Raw genomic sequence first — 25848 nt, forward strand, 5'->3', positions numbered from 1 at the left:
ACACATTGCATTTTTGACTCAAAGTAAATGTTCCGTTGTGACTCATACTTGGTTTTATGGGCAGAAAATGAACATTTACTGTCCAAAATAAATCTACACTCAAAATATTAATAGCAATGCACATTTTTTTAAACCAGAGTGTTCTGGGCAGGCAGCTTAGTAAACCTCATCTAAAGGTTTGATTCCAAAATTTGCACACACTGATCCAAACAAATGTGATTGTAGTTTTTCCTGTCACATTTATAACATGCCAGAACTTCCTCAGAAGGTAACAAGGCAAGAAGAGAACAAGGTAAAAATGTAGCAAATGAATAGGTTGCATTGATTCCTTGATGGGGAAGGAATGTTTTGTTCTGATTAGATTCTGACACATCTGATCTGCCCTATAATTTTGAAGTAGGGAAGCAAGCCATTTGGTACAAATTGAAAAAGTCCAGGAGATTCATCAAATAGAGTAATCAGACAGATTAGATATTTTATACGTTCCCACTTCTTAATGATTTGCATCTTTGTAGCTAAGAAATTATAATGCTGCATTGCAGGTGCTATAAATATAGAAATATATTTTTAATACATTTTTCATAGAAATTTAAAGGCAAACTACATTTTAAGCATGAATGAACTGTAGGTTTTAGCTGTTCTGAAAAATATAAAGAACAGAATGTTTGGGTATGCTTTATGACTTGTGGAGCAAGCGATTTATGAAAGGTGTCTCATTTTTTCCATATGGGATGTGTTACTTGTATACACCATTAGTTTGTCTCATCTTTCCTTCTTTGTGATTTTTTTAAGTGTGTGTTATTTTCCCATTATATTGCATCATAAAGCAAATTACCAGTACACATTACTTTTTTTGATATTTTCATATGGAAGCATGATCTCATTATACTTTAATAAAACTTTCCCATTCAGGAATAGATTGTTTTGCTATCCATTTGGTAAATGCATTATATCCCACTCTGATATCTTGAATATTCATATATATATTTGAGCATATAATTTGACTTATGTGGAATGAAAAGGTATGTATGCTTATTTCAGAAGGACTTAAAACGTATCATGTTTAAATTACAATTATTGTATTATAAAGATAAAATTAAAACAAACCTAGGTTTGTTTTACCCCTGCATTTAAATGAAATGGAAATCTGAGAGTTATGCTACAAAAGAAAGAACTGACTGGTGTTTACATATATCCCTTTGCAAAGCAATAACAGCATTAGTAATTGCTGTCATGTATTTTCTGTATGAATATGGCTAGTTGTTTGAAGATCATTACAATGAATCCTTACAACAATCATACAAATAAGACATTTTTGAACCCGTTTTTCAGGTAATGAAATAAGCTTGCATTTGAACCCAAAGGTCAAATAATGGAGGGAATAGGGCATGTTTGCTTTGTATGGTGGTTGTAAATATTTAGCAACAGTGAAAACAGTGGTGCAGGTTAGCCTGTACCCTTTGTTGGAGATATTTAGGCTTTTTGCATCATCTTGATCATTAAAGATATGTACAATATCATGAGCGCTTGTTAGACTTGCTCATTAACGGCCCCCTTTAACATTAAATTTAATTATTGGCTTAAGAGACTGACCTTTAGCCTGTTCTGTACTTGATTTAGAACTACAACTGTAGCATCATCAACTCAACCTTCAAGCTTGATAGAGAAATTGAATTGAGGGGTTTGTTTTTCCTATAGTTTTTTGGGTTTTTTTGGTTTTTTTTTTTTTTTTTTTTTTTTCATTTACACATTGCAAGGATTCTGTCTATTTTTGGACTTACTTTGGGCAATTTCTAAAGGTCTCTGTAACTTAATTGGAAAAAATCCTGTCCATTTAGTGGCAAGTCCAGTTTCTACCTTATCAAAATATCCTTCATTTCATTGACAACTGAATCATCTGTATCATGACTAGGTTCTTCAGTGTATATAAATATTGAAGGTTGTTCAGCCTCCATTCTGTCAAAATCCTTTCCTCTTGGAACTTACTTCTGAGAGAATGGGCTTCCTGTGTCTTGAATCTATTTTAGGTTACCACCCATATTTTCATGCAAAGAACATATATCATAGATTTCTCTTATATTCTGGACACAATAGGACAAGTCATACTGATCAAGAGATTTCATTTGATATTCAGGTGAAATTAAACTACATAATGCCATTTTCCCAATCCTCCCATCCTGCTCTCTCGTTTTTATTCTCTCTCCTTTGTCCCAATTTGTTTAGCTCAAAAAGAATGTGGCAAAAACCATGACCAGCCATTGACATATGTGTCCATCTACACTTGAAGTCAAATCACTTCTTGTCAGAAAGGTGTTTAATCAAATTTGCATTTGCCTTTTGTTTCTTTTAAGTAGTTTTAAGCTCTTTCGCCTGCTATTGTGAGAGTTGCAAGAGTAACACTAGGAATTATAATAAAGTACATGTGTTTTTCTGTTGAATTTCTTTTTCTTCTCTGCACTAATTTATACATGGCAACTAGTCAAACACAATAGCCCATTCCCTTCAGTCCCTCTGGCACTCTCTCCCACTATTATCTAAGTGGATCTATCTTGGATGGGGAGAAGCACCATTAGCTTGTGGAATGAATGTTAAGTCCCTTATTTACAGGAGAACACAGCCTGTTCCAGCAGCTTGTATGTCTGTGTGTGTTCATGTGCATGCACAAGCACCTTTCTATAATTGTTCACTCCACACAGATTTCTTATTCTCAAGCCTAGCTTGTCCTTAAATCAAGCTTAAAGACTTTTCACATAGATCTAAAGGGCACTATGAAGCATTTAAAATTTAAAAATCACTTTCTTCAAGTTTTTGTGAAGTTTCTTATCTAGATATGGCCAGCTACATTTTTGTTTTCTCAGGCTCCTGTTTTTAGTGTTTCAGTGTGTTCAGGACCACTTTCTGGTCCCCATTATTATTTTCACATACACCATTTATGTTGCTTCATTTAAGTTGAGGGAAGAGTGTCCAATAGTGGTCACTAGTGAACTGCAGAAGAATCTTGTTATACCAGGAACATTTTTCCTTAAAAATGTATATGGATATTGAAGTATTTTGAGAGACAAAGAAAATGAATAAATAAATGCATGTATGTGTTTGTACATTTGTATGTTTTAATACATGTTGGTGCCCTTTACTATTATGTATGTATAATTTGGAGAGCAGTCTTCTAGCACACCATGCAGTAGGCTATTACTCAAACTTAGGAGGTGCACAAAGTTTATTCTTATATCCTACTAACAAAATTACAGTTAGGGTTTGCCATTTTTATCAGTTAAGTGTGGTTAACCCTATACAAGTTACTCATTTTTTTTAAACTTAGTTTATTTGGGCTGTATTTTGTTTGGGGATTATATTAGCATGAGACATGGTCTGGGTGTTTTGGTTCTCCCCTTTATTATGGCTTACTCAGAAAATAATTTTAAATTCTTCCAGGAAAAATACAGTGTCCTATGAATTTCTGCTTTTCCCGAAGGACCTAGTAGAGTGCCGTGTAGATATGTGAACTAAACGAAAAGAAAAAATGACTTACAGAGACTATCAAAGGGTTCTTTAATTCTTCATATTTTCAGTAATTCCTAAATTCGTATATGTAGTTCTGTTTCTTTGGTCAAGTGGCAGCTCTGCTTTTAATGCATGTATCTTTCAGTTTGCAGGAATGACACACTCTCAGGTACGGCTATATACGTTTAATTGTGCCCTCCTCTCAGTAAGCGTATTCTACTGTTTCTGTGGTCTCGTGAGTAGAGTGACCCAGAAATGACCTCTTCGTAGCATAAGGACTGGAGCCTTTTCTTGAGTGAGGGCATTCCTTGAATCACCATGAATAACCTACTGGTTAAGTGTGTTGAGATAGTCACAGGAAAATGTGTCTCAATCAAGTTTTAGAGTCTTGTCATTGTTACTAATTTTCTTCTTTTAGAGAGCTGGCTTCAAACTTTGTGTTTTCACCAGAATGAGACAAGTGCATGTCATTTTCTGTCTACATCATAAAAACCATACCATGTGGTTGAATTTTGGCTTGATTGGCAGTACTGGCTCATGAGCAGCTTAGGACTGGCATACCAGAGGTGATGTAAGTCCTAAAGGATCCTAATTGAAATAGGCCAGCACAGCTGTGTGGGGAGCCTGCCTGCTAACTGGGGTAAGCTGTTGCTATCAACCCCTTCTTTCCATGAGCTCAAAAATAAATGACTAAATCTCCCCAATTCCCGAACTTCAAGATTAAAACCTACATTGAATAAAGCCTAACTGTTCTGTTTCGCCTCTCAGGGACTCTGTTAACTGGAGGACCCAGCGTGGAGGGCAGTTAGTTAAAAGTTTTCTGGCCCCGTCAAGAAGATACCCAATGGCCGTAATCTACAGCCAACAGTGACCTTGGGCTTTTTGTTTATTGTCTTTCCCAAGAAACTCAGTATTTATAAATCCATTGAAATGTTTTGCTGTATTCACAGGCATTCTTTGTTTTGATTACAGAAATATACACTATCTCATGAAGTAATTGTAACCTTTATTAGGAGAAATACCGTAATTTCTGTGTTCAGAGAGTCTCATCCCAAATTCTACCCATATATAGCTATGTGTATAGTCAGCACTTAGTAATTGCTTGTCAGAAGGCATAAATGATTCATTGTAATCTCTCAAATATTGTATATGTAATTTTTATAGTTCTTGGGCTACTTTGCATTTATCTGTGCCACTGCCCGTCTCCTACTTATCTTATACTTCTGTCTGTCCCACAAAGCCGTGGGGGGCAGCAGAAGGAGTGACTTGTTCCTGCCTCTTTCAGAATGCCTGGTAATTTGATCTCAATAAATGTGGGTGAATGAATAAATAAGTGGACAAATAAGAATGACTTGGCAAGAAAAGGTGAAAACAAGGAAAAGTACAAGTAGGAAGGAAAAATGTAAGCATTCATTTTACATGTGACGCATTCCACTATTTCTGGTTTTAGTAAGACCAAGTCAACAACCCTAATAAATGCAAAAGAGGAATATATTCTGTATTCCTTTCTCTGTCTCTTAAATATACATAGCCACACACTGAACAACAATTAAATAACAACCCCTTTTGCTCTTGTTAATTAGAATGAATCATTTTGGATGTTTCATATATTTTTTATCCATTTAGTTCTCAAGTATTTTTCCTTTTTCAAAACTTGTCCTCAGGAAGAAAATGATATTTACATTAGTCACAGTTTTATAAAACTTGAAAGTACTTATAATAAATTCTCATGTTAGCAGAGACAATGCTGTGGATTCACTAAAACCTATTTCTTCTTACCACTGGGTACAATGATAAACTGTATTTGCCAGCCTTCCCTGTGATTGGATGGTGCTGTGTAATTCTCATCAGTGAAAAATAGCTAGAAGTACTATACCACACTTGTAGGCCTGATCCCTCAGCTCTATGTGATCCTCCAAGCATCAAACACTCTCTTTACCTGCCTGCTGGATGCAGAGAATCCACTAGAAGAAACTTCATGACTCTAAGGAATGGCAAAGCCACCAAATGGAAGTCTAGGTCCCTGAATGACTACATGGAGCACGGCCCCTCAGTGTCACTCTCACAGACTTACACTGTGAACATTCATTTAACCATGAGCAAGACATAAACTTTGTTTTGTGAAAACCCTGAAATTTGGGGAAAGGTATTGTTTGTTATACTGAAAACTTTTAAAAAATAACATATGCTTCAAATTTGGGTGCTATGCGTGCCAGTACTTACTCATAAGTAAGTACTAATACCATTTTCCATTTATTATATGGGAAAAGAGAACTAACAAGATGCCACATCATCCTAATGGTGGTTTGATCTTTGTGGTTTGCAATTGACTGCATACCTAAACTGTGATAAGTAGTTGGGGGTATGTGTCAGTACTACAGGGAATATAGGAAAATGGGTCCACTTTTAAAACATAGAATCTGGAAGTGGATGAGAGAGTGGTAGAAAATGAGGAAAGAAAACCAAAGAGGCAAGGCTGTGGTGAAACAGTTAGAATCTCCTGGGACAGAGTGGGATCAAAGTGAGGCCAAGGACACAGAAGCACACAGATCCAAGGGGAAGGCAAATATAACAGAAAAAGACTCTGAGAAGCTGAAACCAGGGTGCAACACTGAAACTGCTCCAAGGGCAGAATGTCCGAAAATCAGAGTGAACAATTCACAGAGAGGGGAACAGACTCCCAAAGGCAAAGAAAACAAATGTTTTGTACAGCGGTATACAAAGCAAACCACACTTCTTGAATATCCCTAGTTTTAAACAATCTTTAACACATTTTTCTTGGAGGTGTTTGAGTGCCGTGAAAGAACAGTGATTTTAGGCTGGGTGCAGTGGCTCATATCTGTAATCCCAGCACTCTGGGAGGCCGAGGAGGGTGGATCACTTGAGGTCAGCAGTTCGAGACCAGCCTGGCCAACATGGTGAAACCCCGTCTCTACTAAAAATACAAAAATTAGCTGGGGGTGGTGGCAGGCACCTGTAATCCTGGCTACTTGGGAGGCTAAGATGGATTTGCTTTAACCCAGGAGGTGGAGGTTGCAGTGAGCTGAGATCAAGTCATTGTACTCCAGCCTGGTGACAAGAACAAAACTCCATCTCCAAAACAAACAAACAAACAAAAACACAGTGGTTTTGGAATGGAACCATCTGGGCAACAGCACTGATTCCAGCTCCATGACCGTGGCCCAGTCACACAATTCCCTTCAGCTTCTATCTGCTCATCCATGCTCTACTGCCCATTGCACCCAGCTCTCCAGGATGCTGCGACAGGCAAAGGCACTGTTAGATGTCGAGGTGTTCTGGAAACTCCCAAGCACTGTAACAATTCAGGTGATTACTCTCATGTGAAAATCATTTCTCTGTCACCAACTGTCTGCCAGTGGGTAGAGCCAGGCTTCCATGGAGACAGACAAAGGTTCCATGAGAGATTAAGACACAATCTCTACAGTGAGGAACTTGGTAGTGTGTTGGACATTTTGTTGTCAAGAGTTGTTTGTTTTTTAATTTTTCAAAACACAGCTCTTCTGTAGGCAAGTTTTATGATGGACATTATTATTTTCAATTTCCCCACAAGCTGATTCATCTTGTAAATAACTCTCTGCACTTGCTTAGATGCTGTTTGTTTAACCCTTTTATCCCTGTGTAAATGTAAATCATGGCTTTCCACAGATTATGAATGCGTTATTTTCAAATTATCAGTCACTATTTGACTCTGAACATGAAAAATTATTTTTACTTTTTGTAGAGTTCATAATCTGAGTTTGTGCAACAGAACACATTGGAACAATTTTTTTAGTTAATATTCTTTAGGGAAAAACTATTCTCAAGATAAATTGTTATCTTTGAGAGGATTATCATTATGTGTGACCAATATCTAGAGAGTTTTCATCTGCCTGGTAATTTGATCTCAATAAATGTGGGTAAATGAATAATAAATGGAGATTCCCCACTATCACTGGGGAATCTGCTGCCAGATTACAATCTGTACATAGTTTCTACTACATTGTGCTTTCTTTGCAACAACCAAAATCCATGCAAAAAACAAATATATTCCATTTGGAATTACATTTCTGTCAGTGCAATTACTATACAAGGTTGGATCTCCCATCCTCATTAGAATTATACCTAAAGTTCTTATTAAAATAAATTAATTACAATAAGACCAAAATGGCCTTGTGTATCAAAAGGAGGATAGTTGAAAGACAGGGAATAGGAGAAAAATCACGTGCATGAGCATATGCCATCTATAATACAGGAGATTTATTCCACTTCTGAGGCAAGAAATTGCCGGACTCTAATAGTTTCACCACCTGTGAATTATTTGGGTGCACCTCATAAGCGGGTTCTTTCTTCTATTTGTTTAAAGAAATAAGTGGTATGTTTGCCAATTCTACACTACATTAATTTTCACGGAGTTTCCATTTTCATCTTCATTGCTTTTTCAGATTTTTTTCCAAAGCTTCTGCCATTCTCCAGCTAAAGCTTTGGGTATTTTCCCCTTCAATTTTTGTCCAGGGACTCTCTCTAAGTCAATTCAGTTTGTTGGCATAAATGTTGGGATGAAAAGAGTGTGATAACCTAAGACATCCTGACATAAATTCCAAGAGCACTAAAGAAATGAGACAGGAAATTGTGAGCAACCTATAATAAATTTAAACTGTCTAATAAAATAAATATACCTCACTTTGTTCCCATAGTAAGGTATGGTAGGGTGTCTGATTTCTCAGCCTCCTTTGCTGGCTGTCATCTCAGTCACCATCTGAAGTCTGTAAGAGTATTGTTAGAATATTGTACTTCATCAATAGAACCAGGAATGAAAAAGAGTAATGGAAACAGTAAGAACTCCTACTGTTCAGGTGTTCTTAAGTGAGATTTGAAGGGAACGTTTTCAGAACTAGCTGGTTCTTTTATTCTAGTTGTTATAACCATTTGTCACTGAGATCTAATTTAATTTCCCTAATACACCACACACTTTTAATTCTTATTTGGGGCTTGTAGCTGGTCTGAGATAACAAACATCCTTTGAAATTACTGTTATGAAGTTAATTGGCATTTAAATTCCCAGCCCATAGATTCATAGCATTTCAGAATTAAAGGGAATCTTTGATGCATGCAGAATGTGACCTCAGTTGACTGGGATCTCTTTGAAGGCAGGGGTTTTGTTTTATTTTGTCCTGAATATCTTTGTATTTCTAGCACCAGACAAAGAGTTTGATATAGAAAAAGTGTTCAATGTAAGTTTGTTGTTTGAATAAATTAATTAGTTGCCTATTCCAGCCCTTTCATTTTGCAGATATTTTAATTTAAAATATAAATGTCTGTAAAGAGATTTGAGTCATATTTATCAGGAGCACCTAGTACATAGGATCTGGATACCGGAATCTTGTGCTGTTTGCTTTGAGTCTGTTCTCCTTCTGTTGAGTTCATTCTCCTGTATTATACTGTGTGGCCCCTTAAGGACCTTTCAATAACAGCCATCATGCTGGCTTTGGTAGAGAGGGATTCAAATGTTGAAATGTCACGTGCAGAAGAAACCGAGGATCGAATGAAGCTGCTGCAAAACAATCTTGAGTTAAAACTCAAAGATCGTTGTTGGCTTATAAATATCAAGGTGACCTGACAAGAACAGAGAACTAAAATCTGTAAAGTTGTGTAAACTAAAATCTTCCCTAGAGTTGTGTCGTACCAATAAGACTCATTTATCTTGTTTCCCTATTAATGAAAAATGTGGATAATTTGGTGATGTATGTGTGAAAATAACTTCATATGGGATCTTGCATGTAGCAGGTCTCCAAGAAGTGCTAGCTTTCTTTCCTCCCTCAGTGCAAAATAGCATCTTCATTGAGAGCCTGCTATGTATCAGGCACTGTGCTAGGTATTTGCTATGCTGTGTTGAACAAAACAGACATGGTCCTAAAGATGAGTCCCTCTACATAGAATATCAGTAAGGATTTGGGACAGGGGTGAGGAAGACAGGAATTAATTGGCTAGTACTTTCCATCGGTTTTATGTTGCTGTCATGATATTATTTTCTTTAAACTGTATATTTAACTATTGCTGATGTAAGGGGGTTTCTGCCTAAAGAAATAGACACATTAATTCATTATTTATAGGGATTCGAGAAAGAATGTGTTAGAAAAACTCTAAATCTCTACAGATTTATATTAAGGTCATTTCTTTGACTTTTGCCTTTTTTTCCTGAAATCCTCTTTTTTAGGAATACTGAAACCTAAGCTTAATGAGTGTATTACTTTGTCTCTGTGTTTATTTGATACATAAACACCTGTCTTTTCAATCTGGAGCTATGCTGAAGTAGTAAAACCTTTCAACCAGCCCTCTTTCAGGCAAATAAAAGGCCAGTCAGCTGCCTAGAGAAGGCTAATGACAGTAGGTTTTCCCACAAAGGGTTGGCTAACTTCAGTTTGCTGGTGCTGGGACTCTTATTAAGCAGGACTGTTTTGGCTGCAAACTCCAGGATCTTGATTTTAAGAAACCCGATCAGTGGGTTTTGCCCAATTGAGAGTTCTAGATGATTTACAGCAGTGATTCTCAGACTTTTGAATTTCATAGACTATTAAAATTTCAGAAGAAAAATAAAGCTGGTTGGCAGGTAGGTAGGAGTTATGGAAAATAGAGATAAAATTTCTAATTTTTTGTATTGTTAACTAAGGATGCTAATAAAATAAATTTCTATCACCATAGTTTCATCAATGAAATAACATTAGTCAATACTAAAGAGAGTACTTACTTCAATGTAAGGAGCACTTTATAGACACCGCATTAAATTATCTAATTCCCAAAAGAACTCTATGGACGGAGTCATGACAATTTTCCATCTTGACAAGGAAACTGAGGCACAGAGAGGTTATGTAACATGCTTAAGATCTCTCAGTCAGTAGGGGAAGGGTACAGATTTGAACCGAGGCAGAGTTCATTCATGTCTCAACTCTCCCATTTTCTTTTACCAGTACAAGAAATTAAAGGTCATTTGAAAAAGCCAAAAGTCCCAGGTACATGATTTCAGAAGAAAAAAATAACTAAACACGTTTAGCTTTATGGAAAGCTAACCAATGTCCTTATTGTCTTTATTATATGTGTCAACACATGCTTTGTCGTGGATTGGCCTGCTCTCTGCCAGTCACTTTCCTTGAAACACAAAGATGAACAAGACAGAGTCTTACTCCCCAGGAAGCTCACAGGCACCGAACAAAGTTTTAAAAAAAATAATAGACTGAGGCTGAGCAGAGGATATGAGGTTCTGTAGTAGCACAAAGAAGAAAACAAAGAATGGGAAGGATGCTGGCATTTTTCTGCCTGACGTGTCCCAGGCACTGTCCTAGCAGAGAATAACTCAATGGAAGTTCATCAGGCAGATAAGAGAGGGAAGAGGGGGTATTCCCAGCAGAGGGACCTGCACCGGCAAAGGCCCAGAAGAAGGAAAGGGAAGGGAAGTTCAAAGAACAGTGAGTGAATCCCTATAGCTGGAGCACAGCCAGATCATGCAGGGTGTTGCAGGCCACCCCCAGAAGCTCTGACCCAAGTTTTTGTTTTAGAAAGACAGCTGTGATGGCCACATAGAGTGGAAAGGCCTGGAGAAGGGAGGCCAAAAGTTGTAAGATTATTACACCTCTCCTGGTGAGAAGCCACGAAGGCAGTAGCAACAGCAGCAGCAGTAGTGATGACAAAGAGGCCTAAACATCCAGCTGCAAGGCTACATAGTTACTGGTAGCAAAAACCTCGTGTGAGCTCCCTTTGCTGTACCTCTTGAGGCCTCAGAGGCTCTTATAAAGTGCCAGCTGGGTGCTAGGGTTCTTTAGATCCCACTGTGTAGCATAGAACCAGGGCCTGGAACTGAGTCGGTGCTCAACAAAGGTTTGCTGAATGAAAGTGTGAAAGAGTTAGTAAATTTATTCAAGGCCCCCCAGTTAAAATTTTTGACCTATAGTTAGGGATTATTTTTCCCAAATTATCGAAGTTCAGGAGCAACAAATGTATCTGTATCCTCAAAAGTTAAGAACTTTCTGTCACTCAGCAAGGTGTGAATTGAGGCCCAAGTTTTCTGAAGAGACTGCCAAACTGTTGTGACTTAACCCTTTATTCACTCTAAGCAAACTTTTGAAAATAAATAGAGGCTATTTCAAAAGGGCAATCCTGGCCTGGCCAGCATGGTGTCTCATACCTGTAGTCTCAGCACTTTGGGAGGCCAAGGCAGGAGGATCACTTGAGCCCAGGAGTTCAAGACCAGCCTGGGCAACATGGCAAAACCCCATCTCTACAAAAAATGCAAAAATTAGCCAGGCATGGTAGTGCATGCCTGTAGTCCCAGCTACTCAGGAGGCTGAGGTGGGAGGATTGCTTGAGCTGGAGAGATGGAGGCTGCAGTGAGCCAAGATGGTGCGACTACACTCCAGCCTGGGTGACAAAGTGAGACCTTGTCTCAAAAAAAAAAAAAAGCGGAGTGGGGGTGGAAATCCTGTGCTTTTGAAAGCTTTACCTCCCTCGTGTAACACAGAGCCCATAACCGGCAGTCATTTTTATACCTTTGAGTGACTATCATTATCTGAGACTGTAGTAGTTTCCCATGTGTGATCTTTATCTGTTTTCTCACCAAACAGTGTCCTACTCCACTCCTTAGATTCATGCCACAGTTACGAATCTTTCCATGGGATGCTAGCAGATCTCTTTGCCCTAATTCTTGCAGCTTTTCACATTGTCTAATATGGGCTCCACATGTGAAGTTCCCTTTGAAAACAGCTAAAAACGCTGGTAAAAGATGTAGCATTAAGGGTCTAAATGTATCTGCCCTGTGGTAAAAGATGTAGCGTTAAGGGTCTAAATGTATCTGCCCTGATTAAATATTAACTGTGGTCTTCAGAAAATAATCAGGCCATATCTGAAATTCCTCAGTATATCATTTTATACTAAAAACCATAATTTGAAAAAATAACTCCTAAGTTATATTAAAGTGAATTAAATGTCACATCAATTCTTTATATTGTTTCTTTAGTAATCAGATTGCTAAGGCATCAGATTTTTAATCAGGCATTGGAATCTGGTGTATAGAATTTCTTTTCCTAATTATAAACAAATAGTCTCCACTGTGCATGTAGCTCTTTACACAGCATTAGTACAAAATTGATTATAGCCTGGCCTCACCTCATAAAGTAGATTTGCTTTGGAACAGCATCAAATAGGTATTTATGTTTTAAATCACATGGTCCTTCTGACTTTCATTCTAATTTTGGCCAATTACCACTTTTACTTTCCTTCCTCCTTCCCTGAAATTGACTGCAAACAGCATGAAAATGTCTTTAGACTTAGCAAAAGGGAAAAAGAAGTTAATTTCAGTCTCCTCCTAGGTGCCAAGTACTGTGCTATTTGTTTATGTATGTTATGTCATATAAGCCTGACCACAACCCATTTTACCGGTAAGAAAACTGAGTACCAAAACCTAAAAGGTGATACTAACTTCTCAACTTTTCAAGTATGCATATTCAGTGCTTATAGCAAACAAATATTGAAATATGCAGTACAGATTATTTTCCATGTTGTTTGAACTATGTTTTTGGCCTTGGTTAGCAGGAGTCTCCCCAGTGTGCTGAGTGATTTCCACAGCTTCAGAACCAAGTTCATTGCAGTTCACAGCTTGTACCGTATTTCATCGATCCTAAGATACACACTTTTTTTCTGATTGTAGCAACTTGAATGAATTTCATAATTATAGCAGCCATAGTTTAGTGAGTGGGATTTTTTAAAGGGTTCATAATGGTATATAAAATAAGAATGTCACTTCAATCTATAGTGTCTTAGGTTTGACGCAATGCTGTATCAGAGTCTTTCCAATATCTAACCAATGGGAGCAAAGCTAGGCTTAAGATTCAGATGCAGAAATATGATTATGGAACCCTCTCATTCCCTGTCCTCTGATGTGGAATATTCCTGCCTTTATTTACTGATCTCCCCAATATGAGGCCCTGGAGAGAGTCTGTATGTTGGTCTCACCCTAGATCTGTTCTGTTCCTTACCAAGGTCAAAACCCTCTGCCCAGGACCTCCTTTCTTCTTAATCTAGGGGTGCCTATTTCCTTATCTGGAAGCAAGTATACCGTAATTCAGTAGCTTCCCACGTTTGGTCAGTAGCCAAATCAGCTGGACGCTTGTTAAAATTATGAAGTCTCTGGCCCCTCCTACTTCAATAAGTATAGACCTCTGGGTATTTTATTAGCTTTCTAGGTAAGTCTGATACACACCAATGTTTGATAACCACAGGAATAGTGGTTAAGAGATGGACTGCCTGGATTTCAACCCTGGTTCCACCAGTGTAACCTTTCTGTCATTTTCTGTGCCCCAGTTTCCTTGCCTGTAAAACAGGGACCAACAATGGCATGTACCTCAAAGGATCATTGTGAAGTTTAATAAAACAAGTCATGCAACCTACTCAGCACAGTACCCCACACAGGTAGCAGGTGCCCAATAAACATCAGCAATTATTACTCTCTCCCTGCAAGGCTGACATTTCCCTACCTCGTTCCAGAAACCAACCTCTTGTCTTTCCCTGGATTCACGGCAGCTGACAGTTTTGCCTCGTGACTACAGTCTTCCATGCAATCTCAAAGAAAGGGACTGAGAGGAAAAACTAAGATTGCTTTTGAATTTGTGGGGTCTGGAGCCCATTGAAGCCAGTAAGTCTAAGACAGAGTAAAGATAAAAGTTGGTTCAAGAAAGTCATCCAGTGAATTCACCCATAAATGCTTGTCTAATTTAGGGTTCTCAACCCTCTTCTGCATAAAAATCACCTCGGGAATTCCAAACAAAATATCTGGGTGGCTGGCAGCCTCCACCCCCAGGAGAGATTCTGATATGGTTGGTCTGGGGAGAGGCCCAGACATTGGCAATTTTCCCAGGTAATTTGAATGTATAGACAGAGTTGACAATCACTGATCTAACTGAATATTTAAAAGGTTCCAAAAACCTCTTATCTGTTAGGGGATATATCTCTTACATTTGAAGACGCTTTATAAACTCCCATCCTCCCTGTGAAAATCAAAAACTTAGCAGTCCCCTGTCCCTAAAACAGGGATGATATACTGATTCCAGGAACTCCTGTAGTTGATGTGAATGCACTTTGTAGATTGTAAGTAAGCGTGTGAGAGGAAGGATTCTGGTGCCTAATGTGAAGATGATCATCTGATCCTGTTACATAGCATGCACAGAGATTCAGAAATCCTCCAGTTACCAGGATGTCGTGTAATCTGAAGTATAATCCACCAGCCACTTCAATGTATACACTTTTCATTCAAAAGGAGGAACCATGAACATGTTAAATCATTTCGTAAAAGATAGAAGAAATTAAAACCTTCCTGATCCCGATTTGAAGGGACAAAATAAAGCAGATACGCTGAGAGCATTCAGTCTTCCACACAGACTAGTCATCTCATCTTTTATTTTCTTTATTTTTCTTTTTCTAGATGGCCATTGTGTGAGATTAGGTATTTGGTCATATTTCCCACTGCTGTCCTCAGACTGCTAAATTTAATTCTTATCCGAATGACCGGCTTACCCATCTATATCCCACTTAATTAGACATAAAGAGATCCTAAATTCCTCTCATCTGTTGAGGAAATGATGGTAACCTGGCTTTCTCTCCTATCCTTTAACAGCAACCATTAGTTCCCCTTTTTCCCTAAAATGCCCATAAACCTTCAGTGCCTCATAGGAGTATTATGAGGATCAAATAAGTATGTGTAACTACTTTGAAAACTGTAAAACCTCAGTCATCTCGTGCTCAAAAGCCTTCACTGGCTCCAGCTGTCTGGAGTCTACTCAAGGACCAATCCCAAACCATCATTCCTACCTTACGTTCAACTGTTTTATTGCATGTGTCCTGGCACACTGAGACCCATGCCACAGAGGAACTGGCCTGGCCAGAGCTGGAAGCAGACTGGGGTCCCACTTGTGTATCACGTAGAAGACCGCAGGAAGAAGAGTCTGAATGGGGGCTATGGGGGCTCTAGAAGAGAGAGGGAACAGAAGGAAGCTACACAACAGAAGCAGAATAGGTGGCACAGGCAATTGATTGGAGGGAGGGAGAGGGGTAGGTGAAGGGGATGAGGAGGAAGACAGAGGAGGCTGGAGAAAGGGGAATTGTTGTATAGCAGCGTCTGTATGTTCATCAATGTGCTGGGGGAAGGACTGCTTAAAGTCTGGGGCTGCAAATACTAGGCTTGGTTTTGGATGTGCTGAGTTTAAAGTATCAACATGGCATTCAGGTAAGTGGAACTAGAATCCTGGAGACTGGAAGAGATGTAGATTTGTAAATCACCTGCAAGGAGAAGACAGTTCAAGTGAGGAAAGTGGGTAAGATCAATTGGAGCACAGAGAGAACAGGGGCCTGAGGAAAGAACCTTGGGGATGACAGCATTTGCTAATCCAGATGAGTAAGAAAAGGCAGAGGACTAAACAGGGGAGAACTCGCTGCCAAGGAAGCCAGGGGAGCATATTCCACAGCAAGATGTGAGGGAAGGTCATAGGATGTGGTGAATTACAGGATGCTGGTGAATTTCAGAGGAGCCACGTCAACCAAGCGGTGGGCAGAAGCCAGATTACAAAGCACTAGAGAATTCGGGGATATTGGGGAAGTGGGTGCAGTGAACATGGGTTAGCCTTTCAAGAAGTTTAGAACTGAAAGGAAGGCAGGCAGGAGACGAGTTAGACCTCACCACTGACAAAGTGGAGTGTAAAGGCAGGAAAACACAGAGCAGGAGCTATGTGATAAAAGGGAGCTTGGTTTTAATAAAAAGAAGAGAAAGTGCTTTCGTCTTAATAGCTCAAAGAATGCTGATAGCAGCCGTGTGTGAAATTGATTTCTGAGGCCCAGCACCAGAGACAGAGAGGCTGTGAGGCAAATGGGGTAGTAAACCATGATTTAGCACCTTCACTTTCTCTGCTTATTACAAAACAGGCTTTAAAAAAGATGCCTGTGGTGCGCCTCAGCAATCTTGATATTGTCTGTGGCCAGGATCCATTTTAATATATTCCTGCGGCATTTTTGGTAATTCTAACACTGCTTGAGACATTAATCTATTAACTTTTCACATTGCTAAGCATGTTAATGCAATTTAAATATTATTTCTCTATTAAACAATATTGAATGATGTGGAAGGAAAAAGAACTCTTCTTGCTGGAAACAAAAAGGTAACAGGCTGAAAATGCTTACACATTGAAAAGCACAATTAAGCTTTATAAACTCTCAAAGTGTTTGCTTCTACTTTGCAAGCATTGAGAGCCAGAGAGGGCTCACAAGAATCACAAAAAATCATGTCCTGTTACATGTACTATTAAAAATAAACATTTAGTAAGTCATTTTGCAAATGGCTCCTTAACATGATCATTTAATTTATAAATTAGAAGATGGTAGTGCTTCCCATATGTATAATATCTGGATGATATTTTTCAGTTTTAAAATGCCAACAGTACACAGAATTTGGCCAGCCCCCAAACGTAAATATTTCTGTTGAACTTGACTGGAAGATAGGAAGAGAAGACTGCTATATTTGTCTCTAATCACCATTATTATTTCCCATTTTAATACAAGTAGAGCTGTACTATTTACAGATAATGATGACAAATTATAATGGCCTGGGAGGGACAGGTTCTTTTAGAAAGTTATTTTAAATAGGGCACTTATACTACAATCTACTCTGGACAAGATTTTAAAGAAAAAATTTTAGAATACCATGTTTTTGAAATAAATACCTATTTAACTAGAGAATGCATGGGCTGATTGATGTAGTTACAACAAAAGCTATACTAAGACAATAGTAACTGACTCTCATTTATTATTGATAAAGGACTTAATATGTAGGAAAGCATTTTTAAAAAAACACTCTAAGTTATACAGTAGGGAAGCACAATAACAGAGTTTCTGTTTTGATACAAAACAAAGTATGTCATGAAGATTATTGATATAGCCCATTATAATACAAACATCACAGGAAGAAAAAAAAAAAATCATTCCTTAACACTTGGCTAGGAATTAGGTCAATACAGAAACTGAAAACCATCAAATAAAGCTGACTTTTATCTCATCATTTGGAAGACTTTTGCTTACAAGTATTTATTGCTTTTCCATGTATTAAAGAGTAAACCCATTAATAAAAAAGTACAGATTATAATTTAGCATTTCTTTTATTATTCAGAAGTCACTTTAGGATCTGCCATAGGTTCTGGAAGCAGAAAATTGTATTAGTAAAGAAAGAAAGTCCCAGCAGAGATTCTCTGGTTCAAGAGTTGCTTTGTAACAAAACAATTCTTAGGACTGAAGCTGTAGGACTGCCTCTACTTGGATTTCATTTATTAATTGCACTGCACAACGTTTTTTCATATATTAGCACTTCTATTGAAAAAAATAACTCTATGAGTTATATAGAACAAATGCTCACATTCCATTTTACAAATTAGAAAATTGATTTGTAAATGTGCTTAAATGAAATAGACTAATTTAGAATCATAGACATTTTTGTAGCTAGAGGTGTCTTCGAAATTATCTAGTCGAAATTCTTTTTTGTGGAAGCGACTAACCTGAGGCAGAGAGAACTAAGTTGCCTAAAATACAACAGCAGCAAAGTCAAGATATAACTAAAACACCACAGTGGCCAAATCCTGTTGCCTAGACTGTGTCTCTGTTTAGAAGTTTTTGCTATCAATATTATGTATGTATACTCTGAAACATTTTAAAATTAAAAGTGCTCACCAAAAACTCAGCTGAACAGTAAACATCCATTGAACATTAAACTCTGTATCGAGCCTTGCGTTAGACATTAGGGGTTAAGCTGAATATCACCTAGTCCCTAGCTTCAAGAACACTGTATTGATATTTTGCCTCTATAAATTTATTTTAACATCAGAGCTCTATTATTTGAATTGCAAGATTTAGTTTTATGGATAATCTAATGGAAATATATTCTCCCGAGTCCAAAACTCTGACTTTAAAATGTGTGCCCAGATTTGCTTCTATCAGATTTGCTTCTATCAGGTTATTTTTCCTGATTAATTCTGCTCAATTTTACATCTTTCTGTGATCTGTGGTTATCTATATATTGTACTAATTTTTACACTCATTAAAATATGATTTAATAAGTATTCTTTACTTCTTTTTAATTGGTAGAGGCCTATGCTTTTAATTAAGTCAGGATTTCCTCACCCACCTCTCTTCGTTCCCATTCCCAGTTCTCCTTCTAATCCCAGCACACTCATCTTCAAAAGCACAGCTTCCCAAGTGCTGCAGAGGGATGAAAATTGTTTACTCAGTGACGAGGTCCCTTTGGCAAACAAGGATCTAGTACTTGGATAAAGCTAAATTAAGCCAAGATGTGACAGGTTAATCATCTTTCAGCTTTACACATTTTGGGTAAATTTAGAGTTGGCATAAGAAGACATGTGAATAAGCAGAAATGTGATCCTTTTTGTGTCCCCATGGTTCAGATTCATTTTTGCCCTCTTATATTCCCTTGCTTATCTGCAGTTTCTGCATGTATTTTTCCCTCTGCCTTTAGATAATTTGAATGTATACGGACAAGAGTGAAAGCTGACAGCTGTTATGAATTAGACATTCAACTGCAACTTATCGTAGCCTGCCTTGTGTTAATCATTCATTTAACGAATATTCACTGAGACCGATTACGGATCTGGTGTTCCACAAAGTACTGGGCATATTCAGAGGCATATTCCTCTTTGTCACAGCCCTTAAGAAGCACACAGTCCACTTCTGGGCATAGATGTGTAAACAAGTAACTATACTGGGTGGCTGACAAATGCTAAAACAGCCATTTGTATCAAGTTCTAGCAATATGCTCAAAACACACAGGATGGCCGGGCAGTGGCTCACGCCTGTAACCCCAGCACTTTGGGAGGTGGAAGTGGGCAGATCACCTGAGGTCAGGAGTCCAAGACCAGCCTGGCCAACATGGTAAAACCCTGTCTCTACTAAAAATACAAAAATTAGCCAGGCGTGGTGGCGGGTGCCTGTAATCCCAGCTACTCAGGAGGCTGAGACAGACGAATCGCTTGAATCCAGGAGGTGGAGGTTGCAGTGAGCTGAGATGACACTACTGCACTCTAGTCTGGGTGACAGACTGTCTCAAAAAAAAGAAAAGAAAAGAAAAACAGGCCAAGCAGTGATTGATTCTACCTAGAGATAAGATAAAATTTTACTAGACGATGGCAGTGGCATTGCATCTTAAAGCAGGAGCAGAAATACACAAGTCGAATGAAATAAAAAGATGTGAGCAAGATGGTGAGGAGGGGAATCTAGGTACTACCAAGATCATGACCTGATTACTAGATGTCCTCACAGCACCTGTGTGACTGAGAATCATGACCCATTACTGGAGTGTAGAGGCCATGTATGATCACGAAAAGCAGGAATGAATCTAGAACGTTGATTTAGGGCCAGTTTATGAAGGGTCTTGTGTGCTTTGCTAATAACTTGGACTTTACCCTATATCCAATGGCTCTTCACCTTTTTTGAAGAATTTTATGAAAGCTATAAATTCTCTCTCCAGAAGTATGATAACACACATATGCTCAAAATGTGGCATAGAGTTTCTGAGAGTTCACAGCCCACCTGGAATTTATTAGTACTACTAGGTCCCACCAGCTTTAGGCAGTGGAGCCATAGAAAATCTCCTAGCAAGGAGTGAACAGTTGAGCTTTGTATTCTAGCAAGATAACTGGCAATGATGAAGAGGACAGATTGGTGGGAAGAGAGGCTGGAGGTCGAAAACACCAGATGGGAAGTCGATTGCAAAGTGCCAGACATGAATGGTAGTACCAGAATTATGTCAGTGAAAGTAAGATTGGATGGGGTGAGAATGGAAGAGAGAGGCATTTCAGAAATGGAATTGATAAGACTTGATGTCTGATTAATTACAAATGATGTTGAGCAGTTAAATATTTTGTTGTTATCTTAATCTTCCCCACTAAACTGTAAATCCTCTAAAGCTGTTGCTGACTCAAGCAGGACTCAAGGAATGAGCAGAAATGAACACATAAGCATGCAGGATTAGAAACTTCACATTCATGTGAAAGCAACAGGTCCCTCAAAAGCCAAGAGGCAGAGGGCTATGAGGTAGGGTAGTGACCTCTGAGGCTAATCACTGCTTATGGACACAAAATCAAATAAGGTGCTGTTGAAAATAGTAAACCTGAGTATAGTAGTGATTAACTTGTTGGTTGCCACCTTTACCTTACATGGTTTCCCAGTCCCAGAGCATCTCCCGGATTGCTAAGAGACTAGGTTGGTTTGCTTTACATTCATAATTGGAAATTATGACCAGAACCTCAAAATCAACCTACTCCCAAAACTGCAAAATTTGCCAAAGCGTTCCAAATATCCAAGCTGCTGCCTGTAGTTACAGCTACAGGTTAAGCTAGAGGAAAATGTTATCTATTAAAGGTACAAAGATATGGTAATTGAGAGAGCAACTGCTTTTTAGAACAAAGTCATCTAAGTTGCAGGCGCAGAGTTTTTGATGGAATTCATCTCCTAGTGTGTGTGTGAAGGTGGAGGAGTGATACATATTTGAGCTGGAGAACAGAAGAAAGTCCCCAAAATGGAAATCACTTGGCAATTTTAAGTGACTAGATATTTCTCATGCTCTTGCTTTCTACCCCACCTTATGCTTACTCTATGCTATACGTACCTTTTTGAGAGATAAATGACAAATATGTAAACATTTAAAACAAAACATACTTCCAGGCATTTCATCATTGATTAAATATTTGTTGAAATCTCACATTTTCTTCAAAATGATATTCTTAATAATTATTTCAATAACTGCAGATAACTCAAAAATAGAAAGCATCACCCCTGCCTTTAAAGAGCTTCCAGTCCAATTGAGAAGATAATTGTTAGACAGAACGATAATCCCAAAGAGCTACAAAGTCTTGTTTTAATTTATTCTATACTGATTCTTTGTAAACGGATACTACATAATGGGACACCAAGTAACTTCAGGTTAAAGAGAATATTGCAATACTAAGAGCTTATCATTCTACTTTTTCTGAGTACGGAGAACTGAACTTAAACAAAAGTAGAAACAAGAATGTAAAAAAGAAGAAAGCATAATATTAAGCCAGGGAGAATGTTTTAAATTTCAATCCCATACATCCTACAATATCTAGATGGTATTTAAGAGAGAGTGCATCCAATTATAAGCATAGGAATAGAACCTAAACCACATCCAGCATCCCATGGAACTTAATTCAGAACTATTACACCACATTTTTTTCTTGGCTCAGATGGCACAATAGTCAACCAAAGAAGAAAGAAAGTTCTACCAAAACCAAAAGCTGACTTGTTTGAGAGTGACATGAAGTTAGCTAGTCATTTCATGCAGCTTCCCTTTTATCAGTTATAATTTGAGTTTTTTTGCCTATCAAACCCTAAGCCATATTAATCTATTAACGTTCCAGTTTCCTCAGCAAATCACAAAATGAGATTTTTCTCCAACAGGAATTCTTTCTCTATGATTCCAAACCCCAACATGTGCTTTCCAGAGCCTCAGATGTTTCCTTAGTTCTACAGATGTTTTGTAAATTCATTTCAGCTAAATTTGCCAGCGCTGCAGAAAGTATCTATGGCTGATTGGAGTCACAGTTTGGATGGAGCTCTAGTTAGATTAGATGGAAATGGAAACTAAAACTTCTAACTGGCTCACCAGGAAGTCAGGAATTCACAAAAAGAGCAGAGAAGGAATTTCGTGGGAGGGGGTGTTTCAAACATGCCTGTTTCGGGGAGTGGAGGTTGTGGAAGCCCTGGGGGGGTGACTCTTCACTGTTTTCCTTGGTGTTGGGCCTACATATTATTTTCCACTGGAGATTTGTTTTCCTTTCTAAGTATAGGAAAAAGAAGAAAACAAAAAACAAAGCAACCAGGAACAGTTGCTTCATTTTTAGAACTCCAGGTAAAATGGCTGTTTCACACCTGAGGTGAAATAGTATCAGGGTTTAAGATATCCCTACAGTCCAGGGGCCAGGAAAGTGATGACTTCCTTCAAAAACATGAAATAAATGAATTTTTGAAAATGACTGTAGTTTCTACAGGATACAGTTCTCCTGTTGTCCACTTTTCCTTTGTAAAATACATGAATTACCAGCTTCAGCCTTCTCCTCCTAATTGAGCACTCCCTAGGTCTAGAAGTTCAGCTATTATAGTTATTATAAAGCAGATTATTATCACGGAAAAAGAGAACCAGACTGACAGGCTATTTCTAGTAGAAAATCTCCTTAAGTCTTGCAAATTAAAAGTGTTTGAAATCTCTATCAGAAAAAACTGCATTATAATGTTTACATTAATATTCTCTCAGTCTTATGACAAAGCAGTTATAGTGTTTCCATTTGCTAAGTTTGTGCTTTTAAAGTAATAGAAACTGACAGTGATCAAATATTTTATCTATGCCTTCCCTTGAGATAAGCTGACGCAAAATATTTAATGGTCCGTCGAAAATTTCCTGAATACTAATCTTTGTTCATATTGGCAATTATTGATTTTAATTCAACTGGCTGTGAAATTGTGTTCCATTGAAGCTTTCCAAAATGCCCAGAGGTTTCTCAGCAGTTTTCTAGATGAGCTATAATCCAGGCTTGACCTTGGATAGAATACAAAATAAAATCAAGTTACCATAGCTCTGAAATGAAAACCTTACAGAGTATTTGACATTGAACAGAGTCAGATTTTTGTTTCCTAAAAAGTGATGAAGCTGTTTTAATTCCATCTCCAAATTGTTATCCCAGGTTGAGAAGGAATTCTGAGAACAAAATAATTTTTTAGAAGAAAAGCAACACAGTTCATTGTCATTTTAGAGTAAATTAACATACTGATAAATACTCTTTGAAAAGGAAAGAAAGGTCAAAATATGCAGCTAGGCAGTAAAAAAACAAACAAACAAACAAAAAAACCATACAACAAAAACAAAACAAAACAAAAGATAGATATAGACATAAAACCTGGCTTTACCAGATATTAGCTATGTGACATAAGTGTGTGTGTGTGCATTTGTGGTATGGGGGTGGGAGCAGGGAAAGATAAAATAATTGGCACTAATATTCCAGAAACTACGCTAGGTATTTCCCATGTGTTCTCTCTGTTAATCACCATATTATGAGAGGTATCAATGTTTCCTTTTTCTTTTTTTTTGAGATGAGGTTTTACTCTTGTTGCCCAGGCTGGAGTGCATTGGCCCAATCTCAGCTCACTGCAACCTCCACCTCCTGGGTTCAAACGATTCTTGTGCCCCAGCCTCCCAAGTAGCTGGGATTACAGCAAGCGCCACCACGCCTGGCTAATCTTTTGTGTTTTTAGTAAAGATGGGGTTTCACCATGTTGGTCAGGGTGGTCTCAAACTCCTGACCTCAGCTGATCCGCCCGCCTCGGACTGTCAAAGTGCTGGCGTGAGCCACCTTGCCCGGCCAATGTTCCCATTTTACACATGAAGAAACTCTGGCTAAATGAGGTCTGGCAACATGTCTAAGTCAAGTTTACCAGTATATGACTAGGAAAGTCCATCTCACTCTAAAGTCTGTGCTCTTTCTCCTGCAGCATGATACAGGTTGTTCAATCTCACAGCCTCAATTTTCTTATTTCTAGAATAAGGAAAAAAAATTCTTACCTGACCCGGGTAATTGTGAGGATTAAATACAATCATTTGTCTAAATCTTGGCATGCTTCCTGGCATGTAGGTACTTAAGAGACCCCAGTTTTCCCTCACCGTCAACTCTTTAGGCGTAGGTGCAGTTAGGTGCCTTAACAGGAATGTGCAAAAGTGCACTGGAATGTGTGCATAGATGCTGAGAAAGCAAAAGGGAGACAGGTACCCAAAAGTCCTCCTTGGCCTGTATGGCTTTTACACCCTGTTACAGAATTGACTTTTCTCTTCAGTAGCAAGGGACAGGCTTCATGCAGTGGCCTCTGAAAGACCATGCACTGTGTCACTGGCAGTTCATCATATCTCCCAACAGTGCAGCTGTGATAAGAACCAGATGATCCAAATTTCCTAAGCAAAGCCAGCAGCAAATATCATCTGGGAAGGCGCATGCCTCAGTATCCACACACTACACTCTTTAAGAAAGTACATCAAAAAGCTAATGGACTTTTACAAGAGCCCAGTTACTGCTTAATGTCTGTGAGCTCTCAGGAGCAGGGAATCACAACTCCTACCACGTACAGTTGGCGGCAGAACCCGTATTCCAACTTGTTAAAGAAGCCAAGGATTAGATAAGATTTATAGAGACCTGATGTGGGTAGGGCAGCTAAAAATGGAATCTGCAGATTTGTTTCCAAAGCTGCAGACATGGCCAGGATGTTTCTGTGTATAGATTGCTCCACTTTGCATGGGCAGACCACAGGAAAAATGGTTCTCTCATCACTGGAGGAGTTGCCCCTCTTTTTAATACAGAGCTGTGTGACATCCATTTGATACAGCCACATACACAGCTCCAGATAGCTTAAGCTAAATGCTGTCTGTCTGGAAGTGGAAAACCAGAGGTTCAGGTACCTTCTCGATGTTCTTAGAATTGTAAGCGCCATTCTTTGCCTTGTCTCATAGCCTTTTTGTTACTTCTGAGGATCTGTTGACATCTGAAAAACACTTCTCTTATACTATAACTTCAGCTGTTACATGACTTCATTTTTACAAAAAAAAACTATCAAGCATTTCCTCAGCACCTACTTTTTTTTTTTCATTTAATTTTGTATAGCTTGACCTCTTGTTTTAACATTTGGAAAAAATATTTTCCAAGTACCCTGTATATATGGGTCTCTGAGCAAATATAACTCTAGTCTTTCATTGCTAATTTCTGCTTCATCTTACATCTTTCACGTATTTGATAACCTGTGCAGGTTCCAATGAAAGAGGCTATGGATAAGTGGTACATAGGAGGTCATTCTAAGGTGAAGTGTCTATTGGGCAGAGAGCTGCAGGGAAAACATTGCTTCATGTGATTACTCAAATTGTTTAACTACTTGTAGCTGTCAGGCTTGGAGCTGTTCACCTGAGACTTTGTTGCTGCAATTGGCTCTGGAATTAACCACAAAACTATCAGATGAAAACCACATTTAGATAAGCCAGTAATGGCAAGAAAATGACACCATTCTCAGGTTGATGGATGTAGGAGAGCTCTTCTAGTATTTGTAGAAGGCATATAATGATCTGTGACCACAATCTGTATTCCATGCAATTGGCATTTACTGGGGCTGAGAACGTCTTGACTGGCCAGGAACAATGTATCAATGGAGTTGGGGGGTTGATTGCTGAGTTCTTGAGAAGATCGCAGTTGATTTAGGAGACTTAAT

The 25848-nt window shown here is 38.4% G+C and overlaps 1 protein-coding gene across 4 annotated transcripts in view; it reads left to right on the forward strand.

Annotated features, from left to right (window-relative positions):
* Positions 1-25848, forward strand: part of LOC105489066 (ADAMTS like 1) — a 950014-nt gene that overhangs the window by 535075 nt on the left and 389091 nt on the right. The window lies entirely within an intron of this gene.

This window comes from Macaca nemestrina, chromosome 14, assembly GCF_043159975.1.
Source record: "Macaca nemestrina isolate mMacNem1 chromosome 14, mMacNem.hap1, whole genome shotgun sequence".
NCBI lineage: Eukaryota > Metazoa > Chordata > Mammalia > Primates > Cercopithecidae > Macaca > Macaca nemestrina.